Below are 20,471 nucleotides of genomic sequence, written 5' to 3' on the forward strand. Positions count from 1 at the left end.
TCAAACACTAATTTAGCTAAAAATGTGTCTTGAACTATTTTGAATCCATCCACGTTTTTGTTTTTCTACAAGAGAGGGTAATATAAATAAATGGTTGTACTCAAGTTCCCATCTGAGTGAGATATACCTTTCCATTCTTTACTATAGGCTAGGATGTGGAACAAGTGGGAGGTCATGCAAAAGCTAGAGGTTCCAAAAGCCAAGGATAGTTCTTCTTGCAACCTAGTCACTATTATGTCATCCTAGTCATTATGTTTGTCTTCCCCTAAAATAGTTTGAATGAAGAAATAGATTCAGTTTTTTGAGTGGAAGGTGTGTGGATTTCCCTTTACCTGGTTCACATATACTAGAATATCATTGTTGAAGGCACAAATGAATTCTCCAATAGCATCATATCTATCTCTGCATGCTAGAACTAACTCAAGATAGGGGAAAGCTTTTGGGAAAGTGGATGCTTGCAACAAACCACTATCTATGACTTGCTGCAAGATGGAATTGGGTTTTGGACTTCTAAACCTAGCCAATAACTTATTCATATCTTCCTTGGCAAGGAAAGTTTCTTCTATATCAAGAAGGATACTACTAATAACTGACTCTCTAACTTTGTCAAGTAGTTTTAGGTGAAAAGGAGTGGCCATGATAGAAATAAAACTAGAGCAAAATGATATGGAAGAATGCACAACTTATCAAAAACCATAGAAGGAAAAGGAACTTGCAAAATTAAAGCTTAGGGACTCACCAAGTTGAGTGCATGTAGGTTGCAAAGCAAAGACTTAAGCTATCAGCATGTACACCAGACGGGACAAAACAATTTTACCAAAATGGAGATAGAAGGGGAATGAAAACAAGAAAAGCTTCATTTTAAAAATAAGGCTTAGCTTAAAGCATGTGGATAGATGACAAGATGGGTGACAAGATAGGAGTTAGGATCATTAACAACTCACCCAAGTTTTGAACATTCCATAACACACTTCTTCATTATTACTCTTAACTTCTCATTAATGTGAATCCCTTCTATAGATTTAGCAATATTGTCCTGATATTGAGTTGTCCCATAAGATACATGGCACCTGAGGCATCAAAATTTATGACCAAGTGAACATGAACAATTGAACTATAAAATAGTTCAATGTTCAAGTTCAATAATCATGATATATTGGAGACTATGCTCATGACTAGACCAAAGATGAAAATAGACCTATGAACCTTGAACATTGAACAACATGTTCAATGTTCAACTTCAACTTCAATGATGAGCTTAGTATCTGAACATGACTAACTTTCATAACTCGACTGAGACACTCGATGTACTTATGAACCTTGAACCTTGAACAAAATGTTCAATGTTCAACTTCACAAATTTATTCAACCAATAGGCTTAAAACAAGGAACACCAAAAAGGTAAGCTTCACAATGAGACTTCAATAAGAGATCACCTCTTTATGTAATCAACTATTACCATGATTATGTATAAAATAAATGTGGACCATACATGCATAACACTATGGTGACATCAATGACAAACACGGTCATGAATGTAACATGTCAATACTCTCCAATACTTAGGATACTCCCCCAAATTAGTATCATCAACATTCATGTTAGCATTCTAGTCCTAAATCTAGGAACACCTAAGAACCCTAAGATCATACATTTTACAACCTCGTTATTAAAAGAATAAAATGAAAAGTTGTTCAAATTCTTTCTGGAAAGGAAGATCAACTTGACCTTGTCTTATATAGACTTTCCTAGGTTAGATCCTAAACTAGTCGATCACTTGCCATTGAAACTAGGAGTGCAACTACTAAAGAAAAAATTGATAAAGATGTATCCCCAAGTAACTCTCCTTGTCAAAATGGAATTGAAGAAACTATTGGATGTAGGCTTCATAAGATTCATTGACTATGTAGAGTGGATATCTAATATGGTACCTATAAGAAAACAATTTGGGGGCATCCAGATATGCATAGAATTTCATGATCTCAACAAAGCATGTCCCAAAGATGACTTCCCATTTCCTAATATAGACATCATCATAGACATGACAGCTAGATATAAGATGTTATCACTGATGGATGGCTTCTTCGGATACAATCAGATCAGAATAGCTCCTAAAGATTAGTATAAAATAACTTTCGCACGTCCTTGGGGAACATATTGCTAGAATGCCATGCATTTTGGCCTTAAAAATGTTGGGTCAACATATCAAAGAGAAATGATTACTATCTTCCATGATTACATGCACATCCTAATGGAAGACTATGTGGATGACCTACTTTGAAAATCCCCTAGAAGAAGTGATCACTTGGGAATCCTAGTAAAAACATTCAAGAGATTGGAAAGATATAAGCTTTGGTTGAATACCAAAAAGTGTGTATCTAGAGTTGTCTCTAGAAAGCTCTTAGCATATATTGTTTCTCAATGAGGTATCAAGGTTGACCCTAAAAAGGTGAAAGAAATATTTGACATGCCTCCTTCAAAAAATATGAGAGCATATTCTACAAGGGAGATTACAGTCTATCTATAGATTCATTGCCTAGATAGTAGATAAATATCACTAATTTCAACATCTATTGCATAAGTGATTATCCTTTCAATGGAACAACCAATGTGATGAGTCTTTTCAATGGCTCAAAGACTATCTTTTGAATCCACCATTTTTAATGGCTCCTATTCTGTGAAAACCATTTATTTTGTACATTTCAGCTATAGAAACAATATTAGGAGCTCTCTTAGCACAAATTGATGAGAAAGGAAGAGAGCGGGCCATTTATTACATTAGAAGAACACTTGTGGGATATGAAATAAACTATTCACTCATTAAATGAGCACACCTTATTGTCATCTTTGCAGCACAAAATTTGGGACATTACATGCTACATCAAAAAGCCATGCTTGTCTCTAAGATAAACCCATAAAATATATCCTAAGTAAAGCTGCCCTTACAGGGTGCTTATCCAAATGGGTTATGATACTTAGTGAATTTGACATAGAATATGTGGATAGAAAAGAAATCAAAGGGCAAGTGATAGCTAGTCAGTTAGCAGAAGCACCTATGGAAGATGAGCATCACATGTTGATAGATTTTGAAAATAAAGCCATCTTTAATGTGGATATAGCTAATAAATGGAATTTTTACAAGTAATGGTTCAAGAGATGGCATCATGTTTGTCAAATGCTGAGGAGATATAATCCCTAAGTCATACTAGATAGAATTTACTTGTACAAACAACATAGTAGAATATGAGGCCATGATAACACAGTTGAAGATAGCTATCCAATGTAACATAAAACATTTACAAGTCTATGGTGATTTTTAGTTAGTCATCTGAAAAGTCAATAATGACTATGAAACTAAAGATGATAAGTTAATGCCTTACAAATAGATGGAATATTTTCTCGAATCTAAATTTGTCACTATCTCTTTTTTTCAGCTCCCAAGAATACACAAGAATAAAGTTGACACTATGGTCACTATCGCTTCTATGATTGATATGCCTCAACATATGGAATGTTGTGAGTTCCTCATAGAAAAAATTTTGATTCCATCATTCGAGCTCTCTCAATCTAAGTTTGTGTGTGAAATTGTTCATCCCAATTCCCCCTAGTATTAAGATACTTATGACTATCTACATGCCTAAATCCTACCCCTTGACTTATCCAAGAATGAACATTGAGCCTTTATCCATCAATCCCCTAGATACTTCATCATCAGTGACACCCTTTACAAGAGATCCTTCAACCAAACCCTTCTTAGATGCCTTGACTTGCAAGAAGTTGAAACTGCCTTACATGAGGTACATGAAGGTATATGTGGAGGCCATTTCAATGGTTAGAGTTTAGTGAAGAAACAAGTAAAAGATGCATATTCTTGGCCCACCATGGAACAAGATGCATATAGTTTTCCAAAACATGTCATAAATGCCAGATACACAGTAATCTGATCCATGCACCAGCACAAGAGATATAGCTATTATCTCATTGGAGCTATTTCTCCTCCTTCCTCTGACAACCATAAGTTCATTATCATGGAAACTAAATACTTTAACAAGTTGATTGAAGCCATCCCTATGACTTTTACTGCTCAAAAGTAGACTTCAAGGTTCATCTTAAACTATATCATATGTCACAATAGATTCCTCTTGGCTATTATTTTAATCATGACAATTCATTTGAAAAAAAGGATGTTGATAAGCTCTGTAAGAAGAAGAACATTTTGCATGGATATTCTAGTATTTATCATCCATAGAGAAATGGCCAAGTAGAAGCATCTAATAAGACAATTGTCAAGATCCTTCAAAAGATTGTTAATGACTTTGGTCGAGACTGGTACTTGCAATTGAACCCATCTCTTTGGGCCTATAGAACAAGTTTGCATGCTTCCACACTAGTAGAATTTTGGCAAATAAATGACTATGTGACTAAAACATTTAGCCACAAGACCAAAACATTTAGTCACATGACTAAAAGTGATCAAATTCTAGTAACTTTTTATAATTTATAATTATAAGTGATTAAATAAATGACTAATCTGGTCATTAGCTAAAATAACAAGGTTTGACAAAGATAAGTGACTAAAAAATAATCAAATATATGACTAAAAAATTGGCCACTAATAATTAGTCACCCAAATAAATGACTTAATAAATGATCAATGATTTTTTTATCATATTAATACATTCTTTAACTTTTTTATAACTTTTATTGCTCACCAATGAGGCTTTTGTCCTATTAATACATTATTATCAGTTAACTTCTGTTGGTTTTTTAAAACCACTAAGCAACAAAATGCTTAATACCAAGATGAAAATACTCACACAATCTAAAGACTAGCCAATTCTTATTAGCAATTGTATGTGCAAAATCATTTGGGCCCAACTTCAACAAAACCATGGGTGGTTTTCTACTCTTTTGGCTCTGCAAAACCAGGGTGGGTATACCCAGGGATGATTCAAGACTGGGAAACACTGTATGAGAATTATTTTAGTTTCATTCTGATTCTCATCTCAAATCCTCAAATACATGTACAATTCTTGAAAATTTGATAAACACATCCCATATAGCAGATATGGCCAAAATTCTTCTATACATGTACTGAAGCTAAAACATTCCATGAAAACAAGTACATGCCAACTTTGAAAATTTTCAGGAAATAAAAGTAAGATTGATTTAATTTTGCATTTTTGACAGCTATTTGTGACACATTTCTCTTTCAGATGGATTAAATTTGATCAGTGCCTAATCCATTAGGGTTCAGAGTCTACTACAAATTTCTAGATCTAATTTTTTGCCTTACAACAAATTTCCTCAGCAATTCTTATCAGAATTCATCATTCAAAATTCTTTCCACAACTACAACAACCTTGTCAAATTCATCAAAGCTTTTACTTAATCCATTGAACTAATAACAGTGATGAACATATATACAACCTAACTAAATTGCATTCAATTGCTTAAGCCTTTTCTCATACAACATCAAGATAACCAAGTAATCAAAAGGAGAGAAAGTTTAGTAAGAATTGATATGGGGACAGCTCATAATTTGTATTCATTTTCCTTGAAAATTGTATACAATTTATAGTAAACTCAGAATGACCTTCAGAAAGAAACACAGATCATTCTATATTCATGTATTCTCAAGATCTGACAGAGAAAATATACCACAAATTTTTGCTCAAAATATTGGACCAAAAATAGACTAAGTATCCACTTAGAAAAATAAATTCAGACACTTTCTCTAGCCATGGGACCTCACTTATATAGTGTGAGATGAAACAAGCTTTAGGCTAAGAGAAAATGACAAGTGTCCTTTACAAGAAGAATACGTATACATCTGTCCGAAAAGAAAAAGATTAACAGGAAGTTATGTGAACCATATATTCTCTTGTGGGCTTTTGTCTATCACATCCTTTTGTTGATTTATCTCCAACTGTGATTCTATCATATATGTAACTGCTAAGCTTGCCCATGAAAAAATCTAATCTAATGATTGCAAACTAACTTGAAACCATGGGTTTTACCATCATCATGATACTGGGAGAAACACTTTTACTTCCCACTCTTTGCTGATTAATACAACTCCTTAAGATAATGAGATTAACCCTTAAGAAACAACACTCGAGTATGGAAACAATGTGGCTATCAAATATAACAAAGTGAGCAATTTCTGCTTAGCCAACCACGTCTGCATCCAAAACCAGCTTTCAACCAAAATTTGTTACCTACTAACACAAAAAGATGTGCACTAACAAAAAGTCAAAGGGACTATTTGCATGAAGCCTGTGGGTGTAAAATCTTCTTCACCTTCTCTAAAAACTCTGCACAGGGTCCTACATACTTTTGTTGCCATGGCATTGAAGTGTGCCATCTTGAAAATTTCCTTAGAGGAAGGTGTTAATGCTAACAGGATTTTTATTTTATCAAGTCTACTCTTTGCTCCCCTCATTACCTTAGTAGCTTGATCACAACCCATAAAAACACTTGGGATTACTAGTCTTCCTTGATCAAAATTCCACATACTCACATATGAGACAAACAACTTCCTCTTTTCAAACCACCTTTCAAACAAAATTAAACTAATTCAAGACAAAGAAACACTAGGGATCCAATTACTCTTGTCAAGTAATCCCTCTGCTATCCAAAGTCTGAGAGTTACTGAATTCTTTGGAGCCATTTCTACTATACCATGCAAGACTACAACACTTCAGAGACTATAGTAAAATACACACTTGGAAATCTATTATTTGTAGTTATTTTATGTTTTTTGGCAATCATGCCAAAATCTACATAATCCTCTTAGTAAATGATCATATTCAAAAAAGACTTCAAAATCTTTATTCGCATAAGGTGTAACTAAGATAATCTTATAAGTTACACCCTATTTTTTCTTTCACATGCAAAACTTTTCATATCTCATTAATATGCAGAGTGCCACCCCCCTTAGTATTTAAAAACCATGCTATCGATCTTCAAAATCATACGATCATGGGGTACAAAGAAAGACAACTTGACATTCCACTTGACAAGTTGGCCAGTCAATCTAATAAAAATTGACCACATATATAGTGCCTTCCTTGATGGAATTTTTGCCTGGACCCATTGGTGACTGAGGACACATGTCAACAGCTCGCTACTTTGCCATACATAAAGAATGAGCACCTTGCCATAGCGAAGCAGCGATAGCCATCGATTCATTCTTGATCTTGTGGATGATATATTTCTTGTACTAATTAGAAGATAGTGGTGGGGCCTCGATCGCTATCTTGCTATATGTATCATTTGAACAACTCTTTATGGCGAGACAGCGATGGCCGTTGATCTGAGGTTACATCAAAGGTGGAGAAATTGCACCAAGAACCCTGAAAGGTGGTGGTTTCCATGCTCACTATGTCACATAGACTAAACCTCATGCAACTTTTTATAGCAAGATGGCGAGGATCATTGATTGAAAGTCGATCTAATGATTGGGATCTCTTAAATGCTTTATCAGTCTGAGGCACTACTAACATAGGAAAATATGCACCGCTAGCAATCCATTAAACTTTACCTTGAGCCTGGCCAGCCTTCCACATTGCCGAGGGTCCCGCCGGCTATTGATTTTCATAGTGCCTCACTACTTTGCTAATTGTGATATGTCAACTTTTTCTGATAGCAAGGTAGTGAGCTCTGGAAATCTTCAACAAAACTCAACGTTGAGAATTACAAGGACCCATCAAATTGTTATCGCTCTTGCTAACTACTTCTGACACAATAGTTATTGCCTGTTATGCCACCTAGTCAAACCATGGTTGCCGATGATTTTTGAGGCCACCGTGTTTTGATTTCTTGGCACCTCGCTACTTTTCTGACGGAGAGATGACAAAATTTTTTGATAGTGAGGTAGCAAGATATCAAAAAACCATCGTTCTGGTGCTGACTTCTGACTGCTTCCATTGGGTTCCTTTTCCTATTCTGAAAGTACTTCCCAAGTGTTTATGACTGAATGATCAGTCAGAAAATAATTCTCTGACTACCATGTCTTCAAATTATGGTCCCATCTTATAACTTTCTGGCACTCGCTACCTTGCTATACATAAAGAGTGTCCATGTTTTCATAGCGAGGAAACAACAATGGTTGATCTACTGAGATCAAACGGCTAGGGAATTTGAGAGGAAAAGTGGCTCGAGGGTACGGAGGATAAAAGATAATAGAATATTTGCCCTATTTGAAAATTCAAATATTTCGTGCTTGACCACTTAAGAATGGAGTGAAATGTAGGGTTTTCACAAAAATTTTCAAAGGGTAGCAAATGAATGACTTATCTAGAAACCCTATTCATCACTTATGGACATAATCTTAAATTTCTATTCTTGGACAAAGGACTTTCATCATGTGAAAATTCAGACCAACAACTTCTTTGACTATCCTCACAACTAATATTGAACTAGAAATAAACTTAAAATCACCCCAATTTGTAGTTAAACTTGGGCTCTAAATCTATTTATGTATTGTTGAAGAAAAATAAAACCCTCCACGCACTCAAAATTACACTCTAGGTCTATCTATGTAGATAAAAAAGATTAAATATCAATTAAGTATTTTAAAATCTCAACATATAATTGCTATTAATCACTTTAATGTCATGTAATAACTAATAACTATCTTAAGATATAACATTTTTTAATTGGTAATTGATCAAAGCCTAGACTATTTATTATTATTGTTAAGATTAATTATTATTATATATATGAATCTCAAGTAGATCCGAACCTTAGACCTCCCTGTTGAGAGGCTCACAATTTACCATTGTGTTGTAGGCTCTTGTCTAGATATAAAATTATTTTAATATTATCTCATTTAATATAATTTAGTATTTAGTAAATAGTGAGAACCATTGTTTAACAAATATTAAAACTTGAAAAAAAAAAATTAATAACAAAAAAATGAAATTTATGATGTAAATTATCTTTATAAATAATATAAGGATTTTCTTGTAAGAAACTTCATTTAAAACATAAATTAATTTACAAACAATATTGGTATTACATATATGACCTTGCTTGGGGATTCATTTTTTTAAAATATCAAAATTCCCAAAGGGACAAATACCCATGACCATTCGATACATAGGGTTCACCAAATCCCAAAACAAGAGAGACCATTTTCATTTTTCACTTGACTTTTTTTGGAAAGATCTATGTTATAACTAGAGCTTTGGTTGCCTTTAGAGTTAGGGTTTTGACTCATTCTTGATGTCACACTCTCATGCAAATATGATCCACCTCTTGGTAAGGACCCCCTTTCTCTTTTCTCATACACATGTCATGTGACCACCTAGTCCTTACTGTATTTTATTTCACTTTCGACTTTCATGATATTACATCACTCCACCAATTTTTAATATAAATATATTTACGCCAAAGTTATTACATATGTGGCATGTCCCAACTGAGTTTTCAAATCAATGATGCATATCTATGCTATTATTATTATTATTGATAAAAATTAATTTCTAATTAATAAATATAGCATTAAAATTCAAATAAAATTTCTTCTCATATTCTTATAATTCATTAATTTTATCTTAAATTCTATATTCTTTTCAAAAAATATTTAATCTAAAAATATATCTCTTCACTTATTTTTCAATAATTCTTTATTGATATGAATGAAAATTTTCAATTCAATCCTCTCCCTATTTCACTTATAACAAAAAAACATAGGACCCAAAAATTCCTTCATATCTATTGGCATTTTAAGGAGCAAACCCTTAATTTCATCATAAGGGAGTGTCTTGATATTTATGAAGGCTGATTTGTATAGGATATGTTGTCCAACAACAATTTTGATTCTTGGTTGATGGTAAAATTGCTATATATCATAATTTGCCTTTGATCAATAAGAATGTGCCAATTGCTTTATGAAAGATAAATGTTGATGCAACAAGGTTGAACTAAATGTACACATGAGTTTGAATTTCTTATAACAAACATTTTAATATGTTTGAAGATCCACACACAGACACACGCGTGTGTGCTTCATGAGTATTTACTATTGATTTCACATGTAAGAATATCCAAGTAGTTCTCGTATATTTATGGTCTTAGATGAATCCCAAAAAGTATATTATCATAATATAAATATTTTTATTTTAATCTACCTTTGTTTTTGAGTATAATTATTCATTTTTTGATTAATTGTTGGCTTAATAGTAGCCAGTTGGTATTCTTTACTAATGTCTTTGGTATGTTTATTTCTTATGCCATGTTTGTATATCTCTACTAAGTGATCTAAATATGGATGAAAAGAAGTAAGGAAAATTTTTGGTGAGGGTCAATATAGTAGATTGATGAAAAGGTAGGTAGTTTGAAGATCCCCATACTGAAGTAAATGAATCTATATATCTATCATTTGTTTGGATAATTTCCATGGATAGGATGTGACTTATATGCATCCTCTTAATCACAATAATGAATGTCCTATGGTGCCCATTCAAATAATAGACTCATTAAGCCTTAACCAATCTCCTAAAGGACTATAACTTGATCAATTATCATTGAAGGATTATCAAATATCTTCAACTAATTGATTGAGGGATAAATAATTTATAAACTCCAAACATTGTGTATATAATAACAACACTGTCTTGCCACTTGTGGGGTTCCTTTAATATTTTTTAATGAGTAAAATAATTCTAATGCATATTATTTTTTCTACATCTAGTCAATCTAATCATGTCTGAATGGTTTATGAATTGATGTCAGTTCATATAGACCTTCAATTCTATTAGACTTGTTATCTAGTATGACATTGTCTCTGACATTATCTTGTATGTATCGCTTATCATAATTCATTTCATCATTTATTCTATATTTGCCCAAATAATTAAACTCAATTGATACTTTATTGACCTAATATTTGAATAATATTATCTATTTATTATTTTTATGTTGGAAATGATTGAAATGATCATAAGAAAAGTTGTTGGAATAATATATGGAACTGCTAAAGAATGTCCTCAATCATTGTTTTGTCATTGATGTCAAACTTGCTACTTGCAGGGATGACAATTGCTTTAGTGATCCAAATACTATTAATTAGTTGATTGTCAAGGTGGAGGAAATCAATAAGATGTAACTAGAACACCTAGAGAAAGGTTGAAGTTATGATGTTGTAATAAAGTACAAGGATCAATTAAGCCATTGATGAAACAGTGTATTAGATGACATACTAAAAGATACAAAGAATGAGCACACTGAAACGTATCAAAGATCTAAGGTTTTAGTTAAGTCTTTTGTAAAGATCAAACTAGGTTTACCAAAATTAAAGAAGCCTAATAATATCATGTGCAAACAATGTCAGCTAGGAAAGATGAAAAAATCAAGTTTCAAAAGCAAAAACTATACATCTAAAGAGATACTTGAGTTAGTTCACACTGACTTATGTGGTCCAATGGAAATACAAAGCTATAGAGGAGATAAATACATAATGTTATTTGTTGATGACTATTCCAAGATGATGACTGTTATGTTCTTGAAACAAAAATTTGATGCTTTTCAAATGTTTAAGTGGTATGTGGCTAGAGTTGATAAGGAAACTAGAAAAAGCTTGAAATGTCTAAGATCAGATAGAGGTGGTGAATTTACATCAAATGAATTCAAGATATTCTATAATGATAATGGAATCAAAAGACAAATGTCAGCTCCTAGAACTCCCCCACAAAATGGAATTGCTAAAAGAAGAAATAGATCTATATTTGATTGTGCCAGAACATTAATGATGGAAAAGAATGTTGCTCTAAAATACTGGAGAGAGGCTGTAAGCGTAGCTGTTCATACACTGAACCGAGTACAAGTTAAGAAATGTACAAATACAACACCTTTTGAATTATGGTATGGTTATTCACCAAATGTAAAACATTTCAAAGTGTTTGGTTGCAAATGTTTTATCCTTAAAAATATTAGAAATGGAAAATTTGATGCAAAAATTGATGAAGGTATATTTCTTGGTTACTCCACTAGAAGTAAGGCATATAAGTGTTTGAATATTAACACTAACCAAATTGTGGAAAGTGCAAATGTAAATTTTGATGAGCACATAGAAGTCCAAGCTGAAATACCAAAGAAAATGGAAGAATACAGAACCTTTGTATATTCTTATGAAGGAATGACTACTGATGAGGATGATGTCAATCAAATTGAAAATCAACAAGTGTCAGTTTTAGCCGATTCACAACCATTGAATGACGAGTTGCATTCAGAAGCCGAGTTATAGAATAAAGAAAATGCACAATCTAATTTTGAAGACAGCATATATGATGAAGAACAACCTGACAATGAAGTGCATAGTGATCCTGAATCCGAAAGATCAAACATGGAAACAAGGATAGAGCCAAGATTATCCAAATATGTGAAAAGACATCATCATGCTGAAAAAATAATTGGTGACAAAGATGCAAGACCAATGACAAGGAACAGACTAAGACATGAATCATGTTTGATTAGCCAATCTGAACCCAAGATAGTACATGGTGCATTACAAGATGATGACTGGTATAAAGCTATGGAAGAAGAAATTGATCAAATAAGGAAAAATAAAACCTGGAGTTTGGTTCCTAGACCAATTGACAAGAATGTTATTGGCACCAAACGGGTATTCAAAAACAAACTAGATGAGAATGGTGAGATTACCAGAAACAAAGCCAGATTAGTATGCAAGGGTTATGCTCAAGAAGAATGAATAGAATATGGAGAAACATTTGCTCCTATTGCTAGAATGGAAGGAGTAAGAACTTTACTTGCATATGCTGCCTACAAAGATTTTAAAGTCTATCAGATGGATGTAAAATTTGCCTTCTTAAATGGTATACTAGTAGAAGAAGTCTACATTGAACAACCAGAATGATTTTTTGATGAAAACAATAGGGATATGGTGTGTAAGTTACACAAAGCACTCTATGGTTTGAAACAAGCACCTAGATCATGGTATGAGAGACTTCACAAGTATCTAGTGCAAATTGGATTTGAAAGAACTAATGATAACAGCAACATGTACGTCAAAGATGAAGAAGGTAAAGACATTATTGTATCTAAAAATTTTGTGGATGACATAGTATTTGGTGGTAAGGAAGTACTTTGCAAAGGCTTTGCTGACAAAATGAAACATGAATTTGAAATATCTATGTTTGGAGAAATCAAATTTTTTGTTGGATTGCAAGTACATCAACTCAAACATGGAATATTTATTACACAATCAAAATACATCAAAGAAATTCTTAAAACATTTGGATTGGAGGAATCCAAACCAGTCAGCACACCAATGGCCATAGGAAATAAGATATCCAAAAATGATGAGTCAGCTGAAGTCAATCAAACAATGTAAAGATCCATGATTGGAAAACTACAATATGTTGTACATAGTAGACCAGACATAGCATTAGCATTTGGAATAGTGGCTAGGTTCTCTACTAATCCTAAAGAAAATCATCTTATAGTAGTAAAAAGAATAATGAGATATCTCAAAGGGACTGATGACTTTCATCTATACTACAAAAAGAATGGAAAATTTGAACTCAATTCATATACAGATGCAGACTGGGGAGGAAACATTGATGACAGAAAAAGCACAAGTGGAGGTGCATTATTTCTAGGCAAAAGGCTGGTTACCTGGACTAGCAAGAAACAAACATGTATATCCCAATCCACTATTGAATCAGAATATGTGGTAGCCGCAATCAATTGTACAAACATTGTATAGCTCACACATCTATTGAATGGAATGAAAGAAGTAGTAAGAAAACTGATGATATTGTATTGTGATAATACAAGTGCTATAAATATATCCAAAAATTCAGTAATGCATGCAAAAACCAAGCATATTGCAATCAAGTATCATTATATTAGAGAATTGGTAGAAGACAAACAAGTGAAGTTGGAATACATTCACACAAAGGAACAAATTGCAGATATCTTCACCAATCCATTGCCCAAGGATGCCTATGAATATCTTAGAGGCAAGTTGGGGGTTATACCCCTAAGTCAAGTAGTTTAAGGCAACAAGGAAGCTGCCTTGCATCAACAGGAATAAATCATTGAAATATTAACAAGTTGATGCAAAGGATGATAGCAGGAATAGAAACTCCAAATCAGTCACAAGCATGGTGATAGAGGGATTAAAACAACAAGAAGCCAAAGCTTATATTTTTCATTATAAAGATGCTACATCTTTGGAATTTATGTCAAAGAGAGAGAAATATGCAGAAAATTGATCAATGCAAAGAAAGAGGGAGATATATTTAAGAGGGAGAAATATGAGATCAGTAGTGAAAATTCAGCAAGCTAACATATACAATCTTGATGGTAACTGAATTGATTACTTGATCAGTTTGGTTTGCCATCAATGCCAAAGAGGGAGATTATTGAAAATGATTGAAATGATCATAAGAAAAGTTGTTGGAATAATATATGGAACTGGTAAAGAATGTCTTCAATCATTGTTTTGTCATTGATGTCAAACTTGCTACTTGCAGGGATGACAATTGCTTTAGTGATCCAAATACTATCAATTAGTCGATTGTCAAGGTGGAGGCAATCAATAAGATGTAACTAGAAGACCTAGACAAAGGTTGAAGTTATCATGTTGTAATAAGTCACAAGGATCAGTTAAGCCATTGATGAAACAGTGTATTGTATGACATACTAAAAGATATAAAGAATGAGCACACTGAAACATATCAAAGATCTAAGGTTTTAGTTAAGTATTTTGTAAAGCTCAAACTAAGTTCATTAGAGAGAAGGAGCTGAGCAAGCTAGTAAGAGCTGAGCAAATTCCTAGTTAAAGTACCGAGAAAAACCAAGTGCCGAGCGAAATCAAGTGCCGAGCAGAATCAAGTGTCGAGCAGAATCAAATGCCGAGTAGAATCAAGTGTCAAGCAAAATCAAGTGCTGAGTAACACAGAGGTGCCAAGCACCAGTAACTCAATAATGCCGAGTAACACAGAGGTGTCAAGAACTAGTAACTCAATAATGTCGAGTTGCTGCATTATTTTGAAAATCGAAGATTCGTCAGATCTAAGCTGACAAAGTTTTTATCTAGAAATCTGTGAATTAAAAGGAAGATAAGAATGATGAGTTGGTGGCAAAGAACACCATGTAGAACATTTTTAAGATACAACTGGCAAAGTTTCTAGAAGAGAACAAGATATGGGGTAGATACATTGTATCCTACCTAATCCATTTTGAAACCCTAAGATTGGAAAAGAAAAAAATTGAGCGGCAAAAGGAAAATCAGACTTCTATATAAGAAGACATAAGTTAATGAAAAAAATGAAAAAAAAAGGGGATAGAGAGAGAGAGCCATGGTCAAGCATAAAAGCATGAAGTGTTATAGAATGTGCTAAGGAGAAGAAAGCACAGGAACTCTATTTAAATAGATGACCACAAGAATGATTGCATTGATAGAATGAGTAATAAGACTCAAGCAGACAAAGCTTGAGAGGGAAACAAGCAGTCAGAGCTGAAGTGATTGAAGCCAAGCATAAGGATTGAACTGATAGAGTGATCTGAAATCTGCAAAGTATGTTGTAAGTTATGTTAGATCAAAAGATCATTATCGTTACTTTCTAGCAATTGTAATAGTAAGATAAATCCTATGGACTTAGGTTGGTTTAGTAGCCATTAGATAAATCCTTTAACAGGGTGACATTCCAAGTGAATGTTCTAAAGACCTTTAACCAGGCCCATTCCTAATAGTTTGGTGAAATCCTCTAACAAGGTCACATTTAAGAGTGTGTTGTAAGCCTTTAATAGGGTAGGCTTTTAATAGGGCATCACTTCAGAAGAGTGAGAATCAAGTAGCATGTTACTGGTGGTTTTTCCCAAATTGGGTTTCCACGTAAATCATTGTGTCATGTGTTGATCTTGAATGTTTTATCTTTGCATGTTGATTTACAGTAATTTTCTTATATGACTGATTTAAGTTTGAACAGATAAAAAGGGTATGGATTCATTAAAAAGGTATTAATAGCGCATTTGGACCTTGAATAATTGATTCACCCCCCCTCTCAGTTATTCTAAAAGAATTCTAACATTTTAATTACTTGTATGTTATATTAATAATATGTTATTAATATTTTTATTTTATATTTTATATATATTATATATATCAAGGTTTATGATATAGTATACTATTGTGTTATTATAATATTAGGTAAGTTCATTTATTATTACATTTAATAATTGATTGTGGTCTAAATTGTGGATATCACAAATCCACACATTTTTTACGCATTTTATTGCATTTGCATAACCGCGAGCCGGGAGCCAACCAATTCCCTTGCATCACTACCATGTTGGAGATTTCCATTTGAGACTAATTGTGATAGGCACTAGACTAATGGTACATTAGTGGGGATATACTCTAAATGTTATGCATGAATGATGGGGTATGTATGGCAGTGGGACAGGGAATTGATCCGCTGTATAGCCGGTTACACACAACCCACGCTCCTAACTGGCTAAGGCACTTGATCAAAGGTGTCAAAGTGGTTAAGCCCTTGGACATGATTCTCTCATCTCCCTCATTGATGGAAAAACCTCTCTTTAGGATTCATAGATCTCATAGTTCAATCAACTGGAATCCCCCTATTTGAGATGCAAATCTTGCAGATTCAGTGGAGGAGTTACAATTAATCCACCAAGTAAAAATTGCAACCATTTCAAAAATTTGTTAGGGCTACATTGGCTTACCTCTTTATCTGATCTCTATAAAATGTACATTTACTCCATAATATAACTATTTTAGAGGAAGAATAAAACCCTCTTCTTTGAGAAATTGAGATTTCAAAGAGATAAAGATCGATTATATGCTTAGCGATTTATTTTTCTAGGATTATCACTTGTCATGCAGAAGCTAGTCATTCAAAGCTATTATATGTAATCAAACTATCATATGGACTATACCTAAATTACCAAAAATGGTAGTATTTATCATGTATAAATTAATTAACTTTGGCAGCCTAGGATACATATATTCTTAGCTAGAGATGTTGTTAATTTTAAATCCAAGTGTATATACTAATCAACATGGAAATTGAACCACGTTACCAAATAGGGTAGATGAGCCATCATCTCACCCTAGGTATCAATGTAGAATAATAGAAAAAGGTTTATTCTTATGTGATTTGAGGCATATTACAAGCAGAGGACTTTATTATCAATGTGCTATATCAATTCAAAGTCATAATTATGGTTGAAAGATAGAAACCCAACATAGTTAATACAACCTTTAGAGATATAATGATGCAAGGGAGAAGCTTATGTGGTACTAGATGACAAAGCTTCTATTTTACAATCAATACAAACTCAAGTAGAATTAGGGAAAATCAAGCATATTGAGGGTACGCAAATTGTTTGATAGAATGTTTCAATGACATTCAGTTTTGCGGATTGTCATGATATCAAGTTACACAAAAAAAATGGAGTTGTTGAAGAAGACTTGGACACTTCTAAGAAAATGTAACTGGCTGGTGTATACCCCACATATAAGCCCAAACTCCACAACCATTTTGAGCATCTTTTTATAATATGTGTAAAAATGGGAGCTTTAGAATAGGGTATGGATATCCGTCAAAGCATAGTCAGAACTAGATTTTTGTCTGATTGCATGCTTCAGAATGAACTAATAGACATCCATGTAGAAATAAGTTAAAACATTTGATGACTTTTAGGAAAATGCAAATGGTTGGTGTAAAAATAGATTGCATAGCCTTTGTGGATATCCTCCCTATCTGTGGCAAAAAGGGAGCTAAAAATTCTAGTTTGATGTTCAAATAGGTTAAAGGTTAAATTCAAACTATTTTTTGTATCTATTGTGTAAATTAAGTTAGTTTATGTTAATTAAGATATTGTAACTATTTCAGTTTGTTTTTTGTTATTTATAAATGTTTAACTTAGTTTATTACAATACAAACATCATTTTATACAAACAATGTTATTTTCTTTTATAAATATACTGCTTATAATCCTACACATTGCAGATTTTTCTCTTTACATGTAAACTAAAAACCTACATCATGTTTTCCTACAGATCCATGTGTGACCAACTGTCAAATTTAATGATCAAGAGTCATTTCCTCAAGTTTGGTCATGATATGAATTTTGAGATTAGAAGCAGAGAAAAACTTTTTTTTTTGTTACATTTGTTATCTCTATCTCATCCTTCTAAGAAAATAGCTCTAAAAAAATAAGACTTACATCATCTCTCATCCTTCTGAGAAAATAGCTCAAAAAAACTGAGACTTACATCAATAAGCTAAAATCATGTATCTTTCAATACTTCTCCCCAGGTTATCAAAATTGGTCCTTTTGGGTCCTCTTGCAATCCATCCAATGACTGGCGGAAACACAAAGCATTGACTCTTAATGGATTGGAATATTTCTTGCATCTAAGAACTTCCATTGTCACCTTTTGGTATTGCATATAAGAAAATATCAAGACCCAAATATTGTGTAGAGATCTTTTATATAGAGTCAATTCAAAGATTGTTTTTTTTTTCTAATTACACAAGACATGTATTCCATGGTACCCCTCAGTAGATAATTGGTGTCCATATATAGCTCCAAAAAAAGAAGCCCCAGCTCCACAATGACTAGCAATAAGACCTCAATCTTGTTGCATAGGTTGTAGTGTAAATATAAACTAGTATCATCTAATTGTAGCTATTGACCACCTTCAAATCAATGATAATTTCAAACAGATATGAAGACTCAATTGTGGCATTTAAACCCAGATTGATCAGCAGCAGGTTAATGGATATTTCGTATACAATAGCATTAAACTTCCAACCCTTAGTGCAGAATTAAACCACAATAAACAGAGCATAATTCACCATGTATCAGCACATAGGCAAGAAATAATATCTAAAATCAGCACAACATGAGATATGAATTCAAATTCTATATCTTCCAAACAAATTGTGAGGAATTAGTAGCCTGCTAAAATGTTTAAACTTGACTTATTTCATGTGTGAATGGGTAAGGTGCTAAAATGACATTGTTCAATGAAATGACTGGCTCTTGAAACAAGTGAATGGTTGTGGATAAAACATCATGTCACTTCTATAGGTTGAAGTAATGCAGATTGGTAGCCAACATAACAAATAGTGGGAATCCTGAGTAAAATAAACCAAATGAAGAGGGTGTGACACATGTAATGATATATGGACACTTGGCATGGGATAAGGTTTCAAAATTGTATGTAGTCAATAGAATGAGTTACTTGAAGCAGTGAATCTTTTTGTAGAAAAACATGTCATCTCTTCTTCTAGTTGAAGCATTGCACATTAGCAACAGTACGAAAAATATAGTGAGGCTCAGGTAAAATTAACTAAAGGAAGTGAAGTGTCACTCTAGTAAAGATTTGTCAAGTATAATTATCATTTTGATGTTGAAGAAAGAATATGTAGCTTGGATAGAAGAGAAAGACTCGATGGAAATGAAAATCCAAATCCCATTAGCTCCCAAAAAAGAATAAAGAAATTAAATAATATATAGCTCACTATAGTATTGCCTAATCTAGCTCTCCTTCCTCCACATCACCATTTGTAGGTGAAGAATGGGCTGCCTCTTCCTCTTTTCATTGTCCATTATCATCAACAAACCCAATTTATCCAAGGGATTTGCTTCATTGGAAAGGATGGAAAACCATCTTGAGAGTGGCCAGGGCTAGTCTCATCCCTAAAACTAGCAACATGATCAAGCTTTTGTGAACCTCTAAGCATCTCTAGGTCCTTAAGAATTTGGGAGTTCTCATCAATTTCTACAGTTTTCTCCATATATCATTGGTTAAGAAATCAATAAAATTATATTATAAATTCTTCAATGTCCATCTTTCTTTGTTTCTTGTCTTAGATACTTCATTCTCATTATTTAATCTATTTAGATGCATTACTATGGAAAACATCTGAATGGTACTATATTTGTAAAGGAATCATATGATAGAGAGTTGGATATTTGAAACAAAATGTGACTGACCAATCAAAATAAGCATTTCTAGAATAGTTGAAGTTTTTAATTGAACAACATACATTCAAGTGATAAAGTGACTATTTTAGTAAAAATTCAAAGGTATAATGAAAATAACCCTTTATAATACAAAAATTCTATATTTCTAAGCTCTGCCAATTTTGTCTCAGGTTTACTCTCTGAAGTCTCAGTTTTGGAAGTTTGTGATGTGTGGAGTATTAGTCCAAATTTTTTATATTCTGATCCTAGATTTATTAGTCCCTGCCTTGCATTAGGTAGGGTACTAATGTTTTAAGTAGTGGTGGCTATAATTAATTTTTACAACCAAAGACAATGATTTCTAAAGTTAAAAAGATAGTTTATTTTTTAATTAATTTTGAGTTAGAAATTATTATTTTTTTATTGGCTTGGGAAAATTATAGTAGGGGTTTACATTATATTTTGACATTAAAAATTAGGAAAAATAGTTT

Source organism: Cupressus sempervirens, chromosome 5, assembly GCF_028749045.1.
Source record: "Cupressus sempervirens isolate cs-2001-9-10 chromosome 5, ASM2874904v1, whole genome shotgun sequence".
Classification (NCBI taxonomy): domain Eukaryota; kingdom Viridiplantae; phylum Streptophyta; class Pinopsida; order Cupressales; family Cupressaceae; genus Cupressus; species Cupressus sempervirens.